Here is a 10,065-nt window from a genome sequence, read left to right on the forward strand (position 1 = left end):
TCTGACATGGTTTTGGCAGGGTGGTAGATACATTACCCCTGTTGCAATCAATTATGATGTAGGGCATGATCTTATGCTTTCAGGAAAGACCAAAGAATGCTACTAGTGATGGTGACCTAAGGAATAGTGCCCTAGATGGGACTATAGAGTGTGGTAGAGAGTAGTTGGCTTAAGTATCCTGAAGATGGTATAAGTTTCATTATGGAAACCATGGGTTATGGGATCATGATGGATGAAAAGTCAGTGAATTGAATGACGGGTTATGGGACCCAGTATCATAAGTTTTGACTAATCGAGTGGATGTAAGCAAATAGAATCCCTGTAGATTTTCCTTTAAGGTATTCAAGGGTAGTTTATAGTTACACATAGGAAAGGACAATGACTGTAAGTCAGTGAAAATAAGTCATAGGATATTAGTAGATAAAGGAAATATAGGAATGAAAATTTGGATAGTCGGTTTCAAATGTGACAGGAGAGAAGTTCACACGGCAGTGGAAGTGCTAATAAGAGTAGTCGAAGAATCAATTCTGAGTAATGCAAAGGTGAAGATGACCTGGCAGAGACACTGAAAAGTATAGTTATATAGCATAGCTGTCAGGTCAAGAAGAAGAATGAAGGTAGGGAATAAAGTAATTAAGGTTCTATTTTGAATAAGATAAAAGAGATGAATTAAAGAGCAAACCGAATACCCAAGAATAGGACAAGATTAGAAAGATCAAAGTGAAATATAAAGTACGTAAAGTGCCATCCTGGGCAAGGTAAATAGGATGAACTTAAAAACAATATTACGAAGCCTAGAACAAGATTGCGTGAGTGAGAATAATTATCAAGATATGGAATCCTGAAGTGTAAGACTTAGAGTAAGTCATAGTTTAGGTTGTGTCAGGAACCAAACCATGGGGGTTTAAAGTTGCAAGATATGAATCAAAATCTGTATATTCCTATTTCCAAAATGAAGTAGGTCGCAATGGGATAAAATCCATTTAAATTTCTAACAATATGAGGAAAATTAGTTAAGGAATGCAACCAGAGCAAGCAAAAGTTATAAGATGTGCAATGGTGTTTGGAACTGTCCTATCAGGCAAAGGAGTAAATTAAAAGGGTGTAAGTAAATAAAAAATAAACCTAATGGTTCAAATAAGCATGATGAGCAAAAGGGATGGTGGAAAATGGCACATAGGCTTGGGTCCTGAGTAGAGATGATGAGATAGCAATTGTGGGGTCTGCGATCAAGGGTTAGGTAAACATTTTTAGTATAACCAATAGGGTCATTTCATAAGAAAACGTGAATAAAAATAAGTGACAGAATGATAGTAGGAGATAGAGTGAGAAGAGTATGTATGAGTAATAGTCACAAGTCACTGAAAAGCACAAAGATAAGAGTTATGGTAGTAAGTATGATTGGAATCTATTTTGAAAGAGTCTATTAGTGAGAGGTATCTTTTTGAATACAGTAAAATATAGGGATGCAAAAGAGTTATAGGATGTGCAGTGGTGCTTGGAACTGTCCTATCAGGCAAAGGAGTAAATTAAAAGGGTGTAAGTAAATAAAAAATAAACCTAATGGTTCAAATAAGCATGATGAGCAAAAGGGATGGTGGAAAATGGCACATAGGCTTGGGTCCTAAGTAGAGATGATGAGATAGCAATTGTGGGGTCTGCGATCAAGGGTTAGGTAAACATTTTTAATATAACCAATAGGGTCATTTCATAAGAAAACGTGAATGAAAATAAGTGACAGAATGATAGTAGGAGATAGAGTGGGAAGAGTATGTATGAGTAATAGTCACAAGTCACCGAAAAGCACAAAGATAAGAGTTATGGTAGTAAGTATGATTGGAATCTATTTTGAAAGAGTCTATTAGTGAGAGGTGCTTTTTTAAATACAGTAAAATATAGGGATGCAAAAGAGTTAAGGTAGGCATAAAAAGGTAGAAATAGAGTACAAGTAGAGATAGAAAATCTTAAGATGATATGTCAGGCAAATCAATGGTATAACAGAAGGATTGTTGTAATTGATATCTTATAGAAAGAGATGATGAAATTTCAGGGAGAGGACCAAGAGATATGAATAGTGTGCTGATGTCAGTAGGAGGAGATATCTTTTTCTCTTCAAGTTTAGATCGTACTTTTAGCTCTGGAAGTCTACATAAGCAAGGGAAATAATGTTGAGATGGTCTAGTATTTAAGAACTTGATAGGCATCAGTCTGTACACATTCTTCTTAAAAAGAAAATGACGGTAAGCGTGTACCTAATGTTAAGTATGAAAGGACGATCAAATTAGTGATAGGAGTTAAATCGAGTTAGTTATTGGGGCTGGCAACCCTTTTGAACTATAAGCTAGAGGAAGTGCTAGTTGTGGATAAGTTTTAGTGGATGGAATTATTGCTGATGGGTAAATTTAAGGCTGAAGTTTAGAAAGCTATGGGCAGTATATGTGGTTATATTAAGGATAATGAACACTTAAAATATCTCATCTAGAATTAAGGCATAACACACATTTCCCATAGTCATGTGAGTCAAATGAAACTTATAGTTTCTGGGGCTCCTATTTAACCAGAATGAACAATTTCCTACTAAGGGTTGTAAGGAATGGTAATGTTCAAATGGTCAAGTTGGGAAGTTATTAACAATAGTAAAAAATAGGAAAAAAGTAGATAAGATCCAAAGGATAGGAAAAGAGCTCAATAGCTTTGGTTACAATGATGAGCATAAGAAGGAATAAGTCTACTAGGGGACACATGAAAGGATGTTTAAAGCAAGTTATAGTGAGATGGTAGATTAAAGGAATAATGGAGCCTCGATTTAAGTACCAATGTGTCAGGAAGCACGTCAAATAGTAAGAAGTTTCAAGCAGAAGTTAAGGAATTTTCTTTTTAAAAAATGAGCAGGATATGATAAGTTGTATTAACTGGCTAGCTTAGGGATGAAGGAGCGGAAGCATGAAAAACATAAGTTTAGATCATTGAATTTAAAATTTTTCTTCTAAGGTGTCATGCATCATGCAAGATTCATTATTTATCTATTTGATTTCAATGATAAACAACATATTAAAATACTTTTAATATATTTTTGAATCTACATTTATCATTTAAGATTTTAGAATTAACAGATTAATTCATTAGAATCCTAGATTAAATCAAGAACAAGTGCACTGACCTTTTGATGCACTGCAGTTGTGTTTGGCACCTTTGAGATGCACCTAGGACACCAGATATTGTCCCTCTAGCTTGTCCACACCAAGATCACTAATGGCAGCCCCTTGAATAGCTTCTCAAGCCTTTTCAATTAATTAGAAAATTAGGTTTTGCCTTTAGAGATGTTATAGATGCATACAGGACACTAGAAACGATTTTTAGTATTTTTAATTCAAGAGAATGTTGGCAATTCTCTTTGAAATGATGAGAGATGAAGAAGAAGAGATGGAAGAGGCTCAAAGGTGGCGGCACTAAAGAGAGAATGAGCAAATTATAATTTTTCTTTTCATCGTTTCCCTTATATAGCTAGGTTACCACTTAAAACCCTTACAACATGTCACCTTCTGATTGACTCTTAGTTTAATTGACCCAATCACATTGTGCCAAGTGTCAAACTTAGATTTAATCTTGACTTTGATCATCTTACATGATTAAAAGGAAAATGGCAAGCTTATGTGTAGTGCCATGTGTCACCATCTCATGGTGCCACATGTTACCCTGTGAAATGATCAAAATACCCTTGTGTCTTAATTTTGAGTTCTCAATCCAAAATAATTATTTCTCTTCTTCTAATCAATTTATATCAAATATAAATTAATTAATTAATCTCTATTAATTAATTTCTCATAATTAAATTCATATTTAAACACTTTAAATATAAATTTAACTTATACTATATATCCAATAACCTATATTTGGTTTCAAGCCATGCTAGGGACTTTGCAATCTAATTGCAAACCAAACATATTTAATTAATCAATTAAACACTTTAACTAATTAATTAAATCACATTTAACTTGGTGATTACTTGTGTATGTGTGTGACTCACTAGGCTCATCACTAATTGGCAATGAGATATGATATCAACTCTTAATATCATCAGAACTCTTTCTTACCATAAATGATTTCTTTAAATCATTTTAGGCACCTCATAGACTATGATTAATACCTAGCATAGCATGCCATAGCCACCTAATTAGTAATAAGATTTACCTTAAATGAACTTATAATCATATGTTACCATGCACTAGAATCTCTCTGTTACAAAATCCAAATTCGAGCTGAAGTCATGGTTTATGTCAAACCCCATTTGCTATTAATATTATGTTTTCTTTTAATTCCAGTTCTTGATTAAAAGATTTTCTCATCAGAAACTCTTTTCTGATTAAATCTATCTGTTCTGGTCAGGAACTTGAAACATCAAGAATAATTAAATGAACATAGTATTTTATCCCTATTTACTTAGGGTAACAGATTCCATCTTGATCAACACCTATCTCCATATATAACTAGTAGGAGCCAACACATGCCCATATACCCATACACAGTACAAGTATGAAAGTAGTATCAAACTCAAACCACTTATATACAAAATAACTGTGCTATCTCAGGTCTAAAGATTATATGCACTGATATGATTTATGACAATGCATTGACAAGAGTAAACTCCATGTGCTTGTCATAAATGTCATTGGTTCGGCCTACTTACCATGTATAAGTGCCTATCATATTTGTTATATGGCATGAGACTCACCATTCCATCTTATTTATATCTCATATAAATAACTTGGGAACAAACATGAATACAATCTTTCTGGATAAGTCATGTCCTTATTGTGAAGTATCCTCGATTGTGAACCTATTTATGATACTTTGTACTAGAAATACTGTCACTCATATTCTTAACAACTTAAGAATAGAATTTCTAACAAAATATCAATGGACCTTTTCTATTACACATAAACATATTATGTAAATGGAAAAGTGAAAATGCCTTTTATTAATAAAAACATGTATAAGATACATACTAAATGATATGCTCTAGGGCATACTATTAACAATCTCCCACTAGCACTAGAGCCATTCATTACAAGATCTTAGACCCATCTTCTTAAGATTTCGGTCTAGCTGAGTCTGTGACATAAGCTTAGTGAATGGATCAACTGGATTTTCAGCTGATGCTATTTTCTGCATGGCTACATCGCCTTGCCCAACTATATCTCTGATAATGTGGTAGCGCCTTTCTATGTGTTTGGATTTCTAGTGAGACCAGGATTTCTTATATAAAAATAACTTCTTTTACAGCATCTGATGTAGCAATATACTTGGCCTCGGTAGTGGAATTTGCAGTCGTACTCTGTTTGGAACTCTTCCAACTAACTACATTTTCATTACAAATGAACACAAGCCTAGAGATAGACTTTCTATCATCGATATCTAATTGGAAATCAGAATCGGTATAACCATCCAATTGCAAGTCTCCACCTCCATATATCAAGAATAAATCCTTAGTTCTTCTCAAGTGCTTAAGGATATTCTTGACAGCTATCCAGTGTTTCAAACCTAGACTGGATTGATACTTGCTAGTAAAACTAACAGCATATGCTATTTCCAGCCTAGTAAACAACATTGCATACATCAAACTTCCAATAGCCGAAGCATATGGAATCCTGGCCATTTTATCTTTTTCTTCAGGTGTCTTTGGAGACATCTCTTTAGAAAGGTGAATATCATGTCTTACTAGTAACAATCCTCTCTTGGAATCAAGCATGTTAAACCTCTTTAACACCTTTTCTAAGTATAGACTTTGGGATAAATCAATTATTCTTTTCACTCTATCTCTATAGATGCGAATCCCAAGAATATAGGTTTCCACTCCTAAGTCTTTCATGGAGAATGTATTTGACAATCATACCTTTACAGTTGTCAACATACCTGTGTCATTACCCATCAACAGTATGTCATCCACATATAAGACAAGGAAAGTGATAGCACTGTCGCTAACCTTCTTATATACACATGGCTCATCCTCATTTTTTATTAAACCAAATGACTTAATGGCTTCATCAAAATGGATGTTCCAACTCTTCGAAGCTTGTTTCAACCCATAAATGGATCGCTTTAGCTTGTACACTTTGGAACCAAATTGGGATTCAAAACCCCTAGGTTATTCCATGAAAATGTTTTCTTCAATGTATCTATTGAGAAAAGCTGTTTTGACATCCATCTGCCAAATCTCATAATCATAGTATGCAACTATTGCTAATAGAATCCTAATTGATTTAAGCATGGCAACAGGCGAGAAAGTCTCCTCATAGTCAATTCCTTGCCTTTAGTGAAACCCTTTCGCTACTAGCCTTGCATTATAGGTCTCTACCTTTCCATCAGAACCAATTTTCTTCTTAAAAATCCATTTGTTCCCTATAGGTATAATATCTTCAGATGGGTCAACAAGATCCCAAACTTGATTCTTATACATGGAATCAATCTCGGATTTCATAGCATCAATCCATTTTGAAGAGTCTATATCTGATATAGCTTCTTCATAGGTAAGTGGATCATCTCCATGATCTACTTATTCATGAGTAGACAACTCTTGCTCTTCTTCATGAAGGAAACCATATCTCACTGGTGGGTGAGATACCCTGGTTGTTTTACGAGGAACAGCTGTAGATGTTTCATCAATGGACGATGGTTGACTAGATGGATCTATATCCATATGATATGTTGGTTGGTCAGAATTCTCCAATTCTAACTCTATTTGCCTTCCTTTGCCTCCTTCTTGAACAAACTGTTGTTCAAGAAATGTGGTATCTCTACTTACCACAACCTTTTGTGAAGTAGGCAAATAAAAATAATATCCAAAACTATCTTTTGGATATCCAACAAATCGACCATTTTTTTATCTGGTTTCCAATTTATCAGTGTTCAACTTTTTGATATAAGCTGGACAACCCCAAATCTTAACATGCTTAAGACTTGGTTTTCTTCCATGTCATATCTCATAAGGTGTGGAAGAAACTAATTTTGATGGAATCCTATTCAGAATATACAAAGTTGATTCTAATGCAAATCCCCAAAATGAGATTGGCACATCAGTATAGCTCATCATACTACGTACCATATCCAATAGGGTACAATTTCTCCTTTTAGATGCACCATTCAGCTGTGGTGTTCCTGGAGGAGTCAGCTGGGAAACAATGCCATGCTCTCTCAAGTATTTATCAAATTCAGTACTTAAATATTCACCTCCACGATCTGATTGAAGAGCTTTAATACTCTTTCCTATTTGATTGTCTACTTCAGATTTAAATTCTTTGAACTTTTCAAAGGATTCATGTTTGTATTTCATCAAATACAAATACCCAAACCTTGATTTATCATCAGTAAATGTAATAAAGTAATAAAAACCGCCTCTAGCCATTCCCTTAAATGGACCACATACATCACTATGTATTAGCTTCAAAATATTTTCAGCTCTTAGCCTTTGTCCAACAAAGGGTGATCTAGTCATTTTGCCCTGAAGGTAAGATTCACAAGTTGGAGTAGGCTCAGAGCCCAATGAGGATAGAATCCCCATTTTCTCCAGTTTTGCTATCTTATCTTCTGCAACATGACCTAACCTTAAGTACTAAATATATTTTGAACTTGAGTTGATTTTCACCATAGCATTGCATTCATTTAGATCACTTGCATTCATATTATGTTTGTCATTATTATCCAAATAATAAAGACTATCATTTATATAACCTGAACCAATATATTTATTTCTAAAATAAATATTGCAAACATCATCTGTGAACTGAAATTCATAGCCATTTCTAGTCAAACTAGATATAAGAATGATGTTCTTAAAAGCATCAGGTACATATAAAATATTATTCAAATACAAAACATGTCCAGACATGTAAAAAGATTTAGATCCTATAGCTAAAGCTTCAATAGTTGAGCCATTGCCAATCCGGACTCTAACATCTCGAGAATGCAAGCTGCTACTATTTGCTAGTTCCTGCATATCATAAAAAATATGAGAACTGGAACCAGTATCTAAAACCCAAGCTGTAGATGAACTATGAGTATCATCAGAATCTAAATAACAAGATATGGACATACCTTCTGAAGGTCTATCCTTCTTGTCCTTCAGAGAAGCAAGATACTTTGGGCGATTCCTTTTTCAGTGCCCATCCTTCTGGCAGTGAAAACGCTTTCCTTTGCCTCTATCAGCTTTAGTCTTCCCTTTCTGTTTAGCTATTTTCTTGGAAGTACAAGGAATCTGAGGTTTCTTTTTCTTATTGCCCTTCTTCTTATTGGACTTTCCAACAAAAGAAGATGCAATCAAAGCTACCTTTTTTCCTTTATTGCCCGGCATATTCTTTTGAGCAATAACCAGCGTGTTGATTAAACCAGCCAAGGTGCATTCCTATTTAGTCATATGGAAATTTGTCACAAATTTCCAATAGACTCAGGAAGGGACTGAAGGATTAAATCCGTCTGCAGTTGGAAATCCATGTTAAAGTCAAGATGTTCCAGCTGCTCAATTAGCCGAATCATCTTGTGGACATGATCCCCAACATTCTGTCCCTCAGACATCCTCATGCGGAATAGCTGCCTAGATATCTCATACCTAGCATTCCTGCTGTACTCACCATACAACTCTTGTAGGTGAAGGAGGATCTCACTAGCACTCTGCATGTTCTCATGCTGCTTTTGTAACTCATTACTCATGGAAGCAAGCATGTAACACTTAGCTCTCATATCATGCTCCTTGCATTTGTCCAAAGTTTCATGTTCCTCTTGAGTGGCCTCTGGAGGTAAGAGACCAGGAACATTTAAGTCTAGAACATATCCTATATGTTCAAGGTTCAGGACAAGTTTCAAATTTCTTAGCCAATCAGACAGATTAAGTCCTGTCAACCTATTGCGATCAAGTATGCTTGCAAGGATATTGGATGGTGGTGGTTGTTCTGTGCTCATTATTATCAGAAAATTAACTGCAAAAGATAACCAGATTAATTAGTAAATGTATCATGTAATTAACCAAAATGATTATGATCTTTTAATCAAATTGGTCCTCCCACTAACTTAGCGAATCCTACACTTCCAAAGTAGAAAACGGAAATCCTAGTTGGATGGATTTCTAGTGGGTGATTGAATTCTTATAATTCTATTAATCATCCTCAGGTACATCCATTATTGGAATTACAATAAACTATAAGCGAGCAACTCCTTGCTCATCACATCTCATGTGAGGTTCAATCCTTTACCTAGCCCCTAATGCTCAAAATCTCAGGTACATCCATTATTGACTTATCTTGCATTAGTTAAGTTGATCCCATTAAGCCAGTAATTATGCAAATAATTTTAATGTCCTCAGGTACATCCAATATTGCCCACCAAACCATTTACATGTTTACAACATCTCATGCTTAATAATTATTCTTAAAAAAATCTCTTAAATTAATTGTATCATATGCAAGTATTTAAAATTTCTTAAAATAATTGCCCCAATGGAGGGCCCATATTACAATTACTTTAATTATAGCATATCCAATTTAATCATTTGTTTGGAAGATTTTATGGTCGTCCTAATTACTATTATGGTCTCACTTTGTACATTATCCAATTAGCATGCATATATCATATAATTGCATACATTCCCATACATCTTATGCATTCATGGATAATAATAAATATAGTATGATCATGGATTTTCTAAGGGATTCAATTCTGAGCCACCAAGAATTGAATCAGGGCATTCCTAGGTGTATTTCATTCATTCATATTACAAGAGTTGCTGAAAGAGTACATAATCAACTCTTGATATTGAATTCCTTCCACTGGTCCCACCAATACTCTTGACCTCCTTGATCTTCTTGCAATCCAATTACATAGTAATCCTTGGCATACCAAGGCGAATTTACAAGAACTAAATAAATGAAATTACAACCCAAAATTATTACAAGCTTAATAATACATGCCCAAAAATAAATTAAAATAAATTAATTAATTTACAACCTAAAGAAAATATAAAAGAATTAAATCCAATCACATTGGTCTTTTATAGTCCATGATCATCCATCATGTATA

The sequence above is a fragment of the Hevea brasiliensis genome, chromosome 7 (assembly GCF_030052815.1).
Source record: "Hevea brasiliensis isolate MT/VB/25A 57/8 chromosome 7, ASM3005281v1, whole genome shotgun sequence".
In the NCBI taxonomy this organism is placed as follows: domain Eukaryota; kingdom Viridiplantae; phylum Streptophyta; class Magnoliopsida; order Malpighiales; family Euphorbiaceae; genus Hevea; species Hevea brasiliensis.